Below are 11,519 nucleotides of genomic sequence, written 5' to 3'. Positions count from 1 at the left end.
TTAATGTGATTTTTGTTATTACTGTTTCTTCATACAGCAGCAATGTGTCCAGGCTGAGTGGCAAACCCGGCCTTTTAAAAACAAAATACTGAATGTTCTCATTATCTTGCTGCCTTTGTGAGCTGTAAATAACGTTAGCTGAGCTGTTGGCTGGACAAAGCTACTCCCAGGCCCTCAGGCTGGTCCTGAGGTGCAGTCCCAGTGTGAACACTTGGATGTTGTCACTGCTGACATCACCACTTTATCTGCTTGGTCTTGGAAAGGAGCCCTGGCTCTGATTGCTGAAGGTGTCTTTTGTCTCCTGAAACAAACAGGAAACCAGAGATTCGAGGTGGCTTTTTTACAGGTTGGGCCCATCCAGCTGTGATGGGATGAGTGGATAACCATGACTTGCTTAGAGAGAACATGGCTCTTCAACCCAGCCTGGGTTTGTCTCATTTTGTGAAGCAGAGATTTTAAGATTTCAAAAGGATTTACTGTCCGGGTTATGAAAAATTTGTATTCCCTGGCACATGAAGAACATTTGTAGGAATTGCTAAATTCCATGTATAGATCTGTTCAGAGCCTGCGGGTGCTCAGGCTCTGCAGGTGCTGAGCTGATTTTTGCAGATTCTAGTCTTAAGGCTCTGTAAGGTAGAGCTTTGTGCACTGGTGTAACTCAGCTGTGCAATTTTGTTACCATAGAATCACAAAATCCTTCAGTTTGGAAAAGCCCGCCAAGATCCTCAAGTCCAGCCACTCCCTCAGCGCTGCCAAGGCCACTGCTGACCCTTGTCCTCAAGTGCCGCATCCACACGGCTTTTAAATCCCTGCAGGGATGGGGACGCTACCACTGCCCTGGGCAGCCTGTGCCAGGGACCGACAACCCTTTGATGAAGAATTTTCCCCAATATCCAGTCTAAACCTTCCCTGGCACAATTTGACGCTGTTTCCTCCTGTTCTGTTCCTTGTTCTATGGGGCCAGAGCCCGACCCCCCCCTGGCCTGCGCCCTCCTGCCAGGAAGTTGGAGAGAGCAAGAAGATCCCCCCCGAGCCTCCTTTTCTCCAGGCCGCCTCAGCCGCTTCTGGTACTGCAGAGCCCTCCTCAGGTCCGTTTCCCGTCTCTGGACACACTGCAGCCCCTCCATGTCCGAGGTTCGGCCTCGACCGCCCCGGAGCCCCCGGAATGTCCGGGGAGCGCGAGGGGCCGCAGAGCTGCGCGTGGCCGCCAGAGGGCGCGCGGGCCCGGCCCGAGGGGGGCCAGGCTCAAAGGGGCTCCCGGAGGAGCTGCGGAGGGACGGGGGACAAGGCCCGGAGGGACAGGACACCGGGAATGGCTCCCAGTGCCGGAGGGCAGCGATGGATGGGATCTTGGGAAGGAATTCTCAGAGAGCGGTGGCTGCCCCTGGATCCCTGGAAGTTTTCAAGGCCAGGTTGGACAGGGCTTGGAGCGACCTGGGATAGTGGACTGTGGCAGGGGGTGGAATGAGATGAGTTTGAAGGTCCCTTTCAACTCAAACCATTCTAGAATTTTGTGAATTGCTTTTCTGTACGAGATTTTCCCCCCTCCCCTCTCTCCCCTTTTTTTGGGGGGGGTAAAAGAGAAAACCCATGACGGTGCAGCCGAGCAGTGGCTGTGGACATTGACTTCCACAGGCAGTGCAGTGGGGTCTGATTTGGCACCATGTCGGGCTTAGTGCCAGCATAACAACACTGGCCTAATTGGTGTAGCACAGCCTCCTGCTGCACTTGAAAGGTAGAATTTAACAGTGTTCTGCACTCCATAAAAAAATTCCCTATAGAAACACGTCCTGGTTCCTGAGTGTGTTCCCCCGGGGGGTCGGAAGCAGCTCTGTGTACTGTTTGCTTTGTATGCTTTCCCTTTCCTTCCCCAGCCCTGCTGCACTGAGGGACTCGTTTCCAAGGTGGGGTGAGCAGCAAGTCATGGCTTGGCAAGGAAAATCACTCCTGGAGGCTCCATGGTGATCCCGGCTGGCCGTAGCTCTGCTCTTAGAGAGCAGATCAACCTCTTCTCCCCAGGAATACAGAGTTAGGCAGGGATCTGGGGCTGAACCTTGATCTTTGAGAGGGCTATAACCAGCCTCTGCCATGATTTTAGTTGAAATTCAACCAAAATGATGAAAAGCCTGCCCTCCCCCCCTCCAGCTCTTCGGTCTTAACATTAAATCTTGGAAACTGAAGTGGTGATTAGGAAAGTAAACAGGGTCCCTTCCTGCAGGGAAGGCAAGAGTTTGTTCTGCCTGAGCATTGTACGTTGCAGGGGTTAAGTCAAATTTTGCTTTGGGAGAGGAAAGGAAAATCTCTCCAAGTAATTAACTTAAGATGCTGACGCTAATGAAGGGGCTTTCAAGGCTGGAACTGGTGGGGGATGATGGGAATCCCCTGCTGAATCAATGATTTTACAGCTGTAGGAGTGATTCCACAATTATTAGGCTGAAATGATGTTGAACATGAAGTTAATCCTGTTATCTCTCAGATACTGAGCAAACTGAGTGCTCTGGATAACTCTAATGGGATTATGTGAGTCAGTCTGGCACCCTTGCCCTGTTCAGGGCTTTTTCTTACTTTTCAGGATAAAGTATTGATCAAGCTTCCTAGAGTTAATGTTGGGAGGTGGTGTCTGGGACAGTTTGTTGCAGCACTGATGGGTTATTTTTTTAAATGAGTTTCATAATGAACACCCTGTGGCCTTCTGAAGCCATTCACTTCTCCACAGCAAGAATCCCTTAAGCCCATCCGTAAATAGATGTTTAGGAAAAGAACTGAAGAACAAGGACAAGTTTATGAGGAGACTTCTCTGTGTCACACATTCCTGGCATCAACGATCTGCCATTGAGTGAGTTTCTGTGATGGCGACTGTTCTGGGCCATCATATTTGCAGAGAATAATTAGTTCTGGCTTGAAAGTCTCATTTTGCATCTGTGATAGCCTGTGGTGATTGTTCTAAATGCAAGTAGCTGGTGGGGTGCTTAAAAGGGATTATCTCGAGCTTGGTTTTAAGGAGTTGGATAAATTGCAAGGTCCAGTGTCAGGAAAGCTCTGGAACCAAAATGATCCTGTAAGAAGGAGAGAAGAGCCATAGTGCATGTTCAGTCACTGGCTGTGGTCATTACAGGTGGGGTTGTTTTCCTGTTGGGCACAGACCTCCAGGTTGTACTGGCCTGACTTCCCTGCAGGGTTTGGATGAGCTGGAACAGTGGCGTTGTCACTGCCAGGTCAAGCTCCAGCAGTGGTTGCAGCAGCACAAAGCACAGGGATTCAAGACGACCACGTACAGTGGAGAGGTGAAGTTCTATATCCCAGTGAGAACTAGAATTTGTTGCAGGGTTTCAAAGTCATGGAAAATGTTTTTCTCTGCTCAATTACCACTAAATCAGGCCTCTTGGTTTCAGCATCACCAGAGTATGGAAGTGATTTTTATAACACTGAATGAGCAGATGTTTTTGTGCCAAACCAGAAATTTCCATAAATACAGGAAATTTCTGTTATTAAAGGTTTTATTTTATTCTTTTCTGTTCCCTTGAGGAGGGTGAGAATTGTTCTGGAAGATCCAAGGAGCTCATTTACTGCAGAAATGAGCTTCAGGGTTGCTAATGACAAAGTGTTTGGGCTGTCTCAAAGAAGGCAGCCAGAGGATGTGGGGGCTGGTGTAGCCAAGGGGCCACCTGGGATTTTGGACCAGTTTAAGTGCCCAGAGGCCAGCCAGCCCTGCTGTTGATAAGGTGATGGATTTAGATGGCATCACACTAGCCTGTAATTCCAGGGACCTCAGGGGGTAATTCTTACAGCGAAGGAGTCAGCACTTTCCACAAGCTTTTTGAGATGGGAATTCAGCACAAGAAAAAATTCCTGATTTCAAACCTAAAGTGCACAGGAAAACAGTTTTAATATTTGTGTTTATACACCATAATTTTTGTACACCATACGCTTGCTCTAAGGTATCCTTGCTATAACTGCTCTTGAAGAGTACACTTACTGGAGCCACTTTTCATTCCTGGAACACAGGCTGATAGAGGAGGCACAGACCCTTGATAAATTAGTTAATCCAGATGTTTTCCACTGGTTTTCCCAGTGACTTCTCTTTGAACTTCTTGTAGATCTTGCTCATTCTTCCTGCAATCTGAAAACCCTTGAACCTGAGTTTTGGTGCTGCTCAGGCTGGTGTGTTCTGGATTATGAGGAGGGAGATTTTGGTGGATGCCACGGTGGGAAGTTTTTACTGATACTTACCTTTAAGATCTTTCTCCCTAATCAACAGTGTTCCCTCTTTGAGCACTGGGAAGTGTCTCACGGAGCCATGGGACGTAGAGTGGAGCTCTTTGGCTGCTTAATCTCTGCCATCACATCATTCTTTGATTGCAGCCTGTATCTCAAAGTGTTTAACTCAGGTGTGAGGCTCCCAAAGACTGCCCTGGGCAGGAAAGGGGTGAATCCTCCTCTGTCTATCCTGCTGGTGTGGGAGTTATCTGCATCTGAGTGAAGGTGGGACTGCAGCTGCCATTAGGCTGGCTGGAAGCTTGTTAGCTGACATACTTGAAACAGTCCTGTGCTATAATTCTTATGCTGCAGAATTTGTCTGGGAGGGTGAGTAAATATTTGAGGAGCTCATTCTTGCTGAGCTTGAGGCTGTTCAACGGGTGGGTTTGAGCTGCTGTTTCACAGCCCATCCTTGATGGTCTGTGGTGGCTGTGCTGGGCTGTGCTCACAGCTCTTGGTGCCCTGCTTTAATTCATTGTGTTTGGTTCTGGTCCTCACAGTGTGAGAAAGACAAGAAGCTACTGGAGAGGGTCCAGCGGAGGCCGCAGAGATAAGTGGTCTGGAGCATCCCTCTGATGAGCAGAGACTGCGGGAGCTGGGCCTGGTTAGTCTGGAGAAGAGAAGGCTGAGAGGGCATCTCATCAATGAGCAACCTGGGATAGTGGGAGGTGTCCCTGCCCAGGGCAGGGGGATTGGGACTAGATGATCTCTGAGGTCCATTCCAACCCCTTAACCTTCTGAGTCTATGAAATATCTCCAAGGGGAACCAGAGGATGGTGCCAGACTCTGTTCAGTGGTGCCCAGGGAGAGAACAAGGAGCAATGGCCATAAACTAAAACACAAGTTCCACCCCAACATGAAGAAGAACTTCTTTCCATGAGAGTGGCAGAGCCCTGGAACAGCTGCCCAGGGAGGGCCAGGAGTCTCCCTCTCTGGAAACATTCCAAACCCACCTGTATGCATTCCTCTGTTACCTGCTTTGGGTGACCCTGCCTTGGCAGGGGGTTGGACTGGGTCCAGCCAGAGGTCCCTTCTAACCCCAACTCTTCTGTGATTCTGTGAATTGAACCCCATTTCCTGCTGGCGGCAGTGCCTGTGGCAGTGCTCCGACTGCAGCCCCACGTCCAGCCCTGCCACTGGGAGGAGAGGGGGGAGCATTATTTGAGAGTCTTGCAAATGGTTTTCAGCTGCTGTTTTGGTGTGGTGCTGTTTGCTCCTAAATAAGGCCGCTGCAGGTCCTCTACAGACACAGGATGAAGGGAATGAGGTGAAATGAGGAATCTGGGAATCTGTGAAGGGTTGTGTCTGCAAGAGGGGGAGCAACTCGGGGAGAAACAGCTTCCTACAAGGTTAGGATTAGCTGTACCATCAGAACTGTTGGTGTTATCTCATCTCTTGACATTTCCTTTAATTATATGAAACGACCTTGACACTGTAAACAATTCCCATGGCATTGTCCCTGCACTCATGTGAGTCAGTGTGATGCGTAAACAGTGTTTGGTTTGGGGACCCAAGGTCGGTATGGTTTGGGACACAATCATCCTGTCTGATTTTTGTGCCTTGTTCCTGGGCGGCTCTTTGTGCCTGGAGCTGCCACCATCGTGTTTTCCCAAGTTCTCTTGGTACTGGCAGAAAACAGGAGCATCTGGGATTGGGATTTCAGGATGAGCCTAAGGAGGCTGGTGGAGTGCTCTCGTTTTGCTTTCAGCTGCTCTGGGCCTCCATAATTCTCTCCCCAGTTCCAAAGGGGAAGGAGGGGATGTTACACAGCACAACCCCAGCACTGCTTTATTCACATTAGCAGCAATGCCTTACTCATCATGTTTCCATCTTCAGCCTTGCTGCTGCTCGGAGATACCTTGGTGGTTGAGCAAGAGTCAATATTTGGAGTTGAGGTTGAGGTTCACTCCCTGTCTTGCTGATGGCTCTTGTCTGGGTGTGACCTGAGGTCTGGCCGTGCCACTGTTTAGGGTGGCCCATGGTAGATCTATGAAACATAATTTGGCCAGATGCACTTCCTAAGCGTTATCTTGTTCCTTAAATAGAGAATAAAGCTTGTATCAACATGAATCACAGAGTTGATAAACTGGAATGGTTCCTCTTGGAGTTGTCTTCTTGTATTGGGCAAATATTTATCCACATTGTTTCCAAAGGCATATTTGTGCAACAGAAGGAGGTCAGACCTGTAATTACCTGTTAGATTTACTCTGGCAGAAATGGCTTGTAAAAACACAGTACAATTGAAAGGAAGCTTTTAAACCTTCTCTCTGTGTGTGGACCTAAAGCTGTGGTTTAAAATTTCAAATTTTATGAGAGTTTTCAGTTGCAAGGGCACAAAAAGTATTTTCCTTGCTGAATTTAAGTGCCCCAACTGAAACTGATCCACCCTTTGTTTTGATTCCTGAACTATGGCAGGGAATTTGGGTTTCTCTTCCAACTGTATCTGTGGGAGATGATCAGAAGCTGAGGTTGTGTGCCAGGCTTGCCTTGCATTTTAATCAGGAGCTCCTCGCCTAGTCAATAATTAAAGCAGAGCAGGTGCGGTGGGGAAATTGGGTGTTCCCCAAAAACTAAACCAAGGCGCTTTTGTAAGTCTCCCTGACCAGAGCCAGGCGAGTGAGGGGTGGTAGGATGCCCTGGCATTGCCTGGCTTGTGCAGTAATTTGGAAAAAACGTAACATCAGACTGGAGAGCTGGAGGTGTTGAAGGATAATTTGGATTATTGGTGTGGTGTGGCTGCTGCAAGCCCATTGGGTTGGCAGAACAAAGGTGGTCAGCTTTGGGTATGAAGAGCAAATGCGTTTACTAAGATTTTTGTGAAACGTTTGAAAGAGGAAACAACTTTTACAGAGAAATCTTGCTGCCTTTCTTTTCAGTTACTGTGTGGGCAGAGAGGCTTGCAGCTGAAGTTTGGCATCTTGAAGGATTAGAGGTAGGAAGAGAAATTTGGGATCACGAGTGTGTGGACCTTGACCTATACACTGAAGACTGGCTTAGAGTCAAATATAGTTCTACCCCTTAAGGTTAACTGCAATTTAATCTGAATTTAGAGGTCTCACATTTACTGATATTCTTGCTGTTAGCTTGCAGTTTCCAGTGTTGTGCTTAACAAACTTTGTCCCATTGGTTTTATAAGTGGCATAGATGTACTTACTCTGCTGGAGGACTTGTTTATTTTGGATATTGTCTGCACAAAGCTGTAAAGTCTTATGAGTTAGGTTTGTCCTGTAAGGCTGTTTGTGGTGGATGTGACTGTGCAGCAGCCTCTTGCTTGGGAAGAGCACTGTGTGCTGTGCTGGGCCAGCCCTAAAAGCTTGTGCTGGGCAGTGCTTTGGAAGGAGGGGAATATATTTTGATTTTCTTCATCCTCATGTTTGGAAGTGGGGAGCCTCAGATGATGTCAGTTTATACATTTTTCTCTGAGTATCTTGCGTTTTTGCTGCAGGAGAGGGTTAAACAAGAGTTAAGCTAAATGTCATTCCTGATTCTTCTCTAAACAATGCAATAATTAATGTAATTTTCTTCTCCGTGTTTTTGCTTAACGTGTTCCTAATAATATAGCTGGAAGTGGCAGATGGGTATCCTGCCTCTGAATGCTTCCCTGTTGGGAATACGCTGATGCTTTGCTAATGCCTGATGCTTTGTTGGAATGTATCCTATATGTATGCTTCCTTTGGCTTCTGACCAGACTTTCTTTTAATGCTGCTTCAAGGTGCTCCAAAAAGTTGTTCAACAGCTTTGGAGTTTCCCTTGCCTGGAGATGGCAAAGCCATGAATCACCATAGTGATCAAGTTAGGGTTAGTCAAGTTAGCCAAGATGTGACTGAATCTTTAATTTTGTCAAGATTACATTCCTCAGCATTCCCTCACTAGTAAACAAGAAAATACTTGGCCTGTGTTGTAATTGCAGGGAGTGGTGGGGAGGCATTGATGGTGAGACTTTTCCAGTACTGGCTAAAACCTGCTTCCAATGGAAGTTGTATTTCCACTGGAAAACAAGGCTGGGGGATATTTTTGCCCTAAGCTCCTATGGGCCCAAAGCCCAGTTTAATTTACAATTTTTTAAGCCCATTCCCTGTGACAATGGAGCAATTCCTTGTTCCTGCTACCTGCTGTGACTGCAGGCCTTTCCAGGAGCATGGCCTCACCTTCCCAAAGGTGGGGCTGGAAGTGCTGTCAGTCGGCTCCTTGGCAGAGCAATCTCTTCCTGCAGCTGTGCTCCATCGTGGTCAACATCTGGACTGCTGTGGGACATGGCACGCTCACCTTCCCTGACACCAGCACATTGATGGTGGTGCCAAGAGTCCCTGATGTGCTGGACCTGCTGCCCTTTGCTGTCTGAGGTGGAGCACCGTGCTGACTAACTGGCGGGGACACGGGGACTGGAATGCTCTGGGAAATAGGAGTTTCCCTCTTGGAAATGTCACAGGAAGCATGAAGGAAATCATGTGGTGCAGGAGCAGTTAGCTCACGTTTGTCTCATCTGAACCATCAAAGTCTGCAGGGCCCAAACAATGTGATGCCAGCTGCCTTATAAATAACCAATTTTCCACTTCCACACCGGCTTTTCGTTCCATGTGAGGAGAGAGGAAAAGCGTCACATTGTGTTCGTTTGTTCAGAGTGACTCCCTGGCCTCTGCTGCCTGTTCCCCCTGCTCTGCTGCCCTCGCTAATGGCTCCACATGCTCAGTGTTGGAGCACAGCTCAGAAAAGGGGCATCTCTGTAGGCAGCCAGAGCTGTTATGCATACATACAAGATTTTTTTCATTTTCTTGTTCTTCCAAAACTGAAAACAAAAACTGTGGTGAAACCAAGTTGATTAGAGGGCTGGAGTACCTCTCCTGTGAGGAAAGGGTGAGGGAGCTGGGGTTGTTCAGCCTGGAGGAGAGACGCTTCAGGGTGACCTAGTTGTGGCCTTTCAGTACCTGAAGGGAGCCTGCAGGAAAGGTGGAGAGAGACTATTTACAAGGGCCTGGGGTGACAGGACAAGGGGGAATGGCTTCAAACTGACAGAGAGTAGGGTTAGATCGGATATTGGGGAGAAGCTCTTCCCTGTGAGAGTGGTGAGGGAATGGAATGGATTTCCCAGAGAAGCTGTGGCTGCCTCTCCCTGGAAGTGTGTTCCTGGCCAGGTTGGACAGGGCTTGGAGCAACCTGGTCTAGTGAAAGGTGTCCCTGCCCATGGCAGGGGGTGGAATGAGATAGACTTTAAACCACCATTCCATGATTGGAATGAAACACCTCCAGAGTTGTGGTGCTGCCACTTTTTCTCCTCCCTGCCAGCCCTCCTGCTGAGGTGGTCCCCGCGTGAGGATTTTAGTGGGTGCATCTCCTGCAGTGAAAGAGCCTTAAAGGCCCTGTAGCTCCTGCTGACTTTTTGGTGATGAACTCTGAAGGAAAACGCCCAGTATCACTGGTTTTAAATAGCTCCGTCGTCGGCAGGGATGGGATAATGCTGGAGTCCTTTTTAATGTTCCTGTGGCTGAATCATGGAACACAAATGTCTGAGTCACCACGGGTGAATGTAGCATTTCATGTCGGTGTGAACTGAAATGTGAACAACACTGGCTTTATTAGAGGAGCTAATATTGGGCTCATTGTGGCTTTCATTAGATTTTAAAGTGAAACAATCCAGAAGAGTTCCTTTTACAATGTATATAAACAGATTATTAACATGGAAATGCCAGGGGTTTAATGGGATGCTGGGCTGGATGGAGAGGAAATGAAACTTCAGAGGAAGGCCATGTACCCCATGTTTGAGTGTTTGCTGCCTGTCTTTTTTTATTTCAGCCATCTGCCTCTCCTGAAATCGTGTAAAATTTTCATGAAACTGGGGTTTCTTGGTTACTATATTTTAAAAGAAAACGCTGAAGGGACAATCAGTTGTTTCCCATTTTGCTCTCCTTTAGAAAGCTCTTTGCTATTCCAAGTTTTTAATCTTAGAAAGGTCTTCACCTGTCCCTGAGAAGTAAAACAGTTGCTCTGGTTTCTTCTGGTTGCTGTACGGCAAAGTCAGATGGCCTTTCTCATTATTATGGGAATTTTGGACATTTATTACTCTTCCTTTCTTGAAATGTGGGTTTTCCTTTGTCCTGGATGTCCTGTGGGACAAGGGCGGGTTCCTTTGTCCTGTATTTTTCCCCAGTGGTGAAACAAAGCCCTCTGAAAGCAGAGGGTTTCTTAGGAGCTGTTCTCATGCTCTGACCTCAGGCTGCAGTTGAGGCAGAGACATTCTTTGGAGTTCTGTTTCCTGGGACAGAATTTGCACCTTTCCTTCTAGAGGTGGAGCTGAAGAACGGACTGAGAGGTTTTCCTGGCCAGGAGTACCAGGAATGATGCTGGTGTTACTTCTGGGTTTCTGCTTTCCTTCTAGAGGTGGAGCTGAAGAACGGACTTAGAGGTTTTCCTGGCCAGGAGTACCCTTGAAAACAATGATGCTGGTGTTACTTCTGGGTTTCTACTCTTTTGTGCACGTTGTCAGCTGTTTTCTGGTGGGGTTTTGCTTTCTCCCCCAAAAGAGAGAGTTGTGGCTGGTACTCCTGAATGATGCCTAAGTCCACAGCTAGTTGGAATTTGAAACACAGATTTGTATCTCTTTGCTCCTTGGGCACCACAGCCCTGCCTTTCAGGAGGAAATATTAACATTCTGGTACAACCATTGCCAAATCTTGTTAGTCTCTCTGTGCTGGTGTTTGAGGCCTGATGAAGGATACAGAAATGTAAAGGACTTTATTTCACAGCCTCATGGGTTCCTTGTGCAGGACCAGTGCCTGAGTAACTTTCATGCATCTCTCGGGCTGCAACCGCTGTGAATTTAAATCCATTTATTTAAATATCTTTTATTGAAATTTAGGCTAATGTTTCATGTTTTACTAATGTAGAAATAAAGGGTCAGGATATGATTGTGCTGCTGTGCTTTAACAATTTACTACATGTCATCTGTTCTGCAACAGAGCTTTTGTGCACTCTGAATTCACAGCAAATGCCTTAGAAAAGGCAGTGACTTTAATTCCTTAGAAGCCAGGCAGGTCTAGAGGCAGCATTCTGTAGCATTCCCAAATGCAGGGATGTTTTTTCCAGACCTCCTTCCAAGCTGGGCAGTTGATTTACAGACATGGGGAGATCTTCCTGCCTTTATCTCTGACCTTTATGGGTCTCTACCAGATGGCAGTGAATATAAATGGCTTTAAAAATGGCTTTTTCCTTGCTTCAAAGCAAAAGTCTTCAGTGAGGAGGAGCATTCCTGGCAATCGGGATGTTCA

At 47.5% G+C, this 11,519-nt stretch overlaps 1 long non-coding RNA gene across 1 annotated transcript; it reads right to left on the bottom strand.

Moving 5' to 3' along the window:
* Positions 1 to 646: 646 nt before the first annotated feature.
* LOC108447132 lies at positions 647 to 7,148 on the bottom strand. Its single transcript, XR_001862531.1, has 3 exons — positions 7,138 to 7,148; positions 1,692 to 1,697; positions 647 to 1,363 (listed from the first exon to the last, which is right to left on the bottom strand). It is a non-coding gene; the product is annotated as an uncharacterized LOC108447132 (long non-coding RNA).
* Positions 7,149 to 11,519: the final 4,371 nt, after the last annotated feature.

This window comes from Corvus brachyrhynchos, unplaced genomic scaffold (assembly GCF_000691975.1).
Source record: "Corvus brachyrhynchos isolate BGI_N302 unplaced genomic scaffold, ASM69197v1 scaffold65, whole genome shotgun sequence".
Taxonomy (NCBI): domain Eukaryota; kingdom Metazoa; phylum Chordata; class Aves; order Passeriformes; family Corvidae; genus Corvus; species Corvus brachyrhynchos.
Note: the sequence above shows the minus strand (reverse complement) of the source record. Positions and strands in the feature narration are given on the sequence as shown.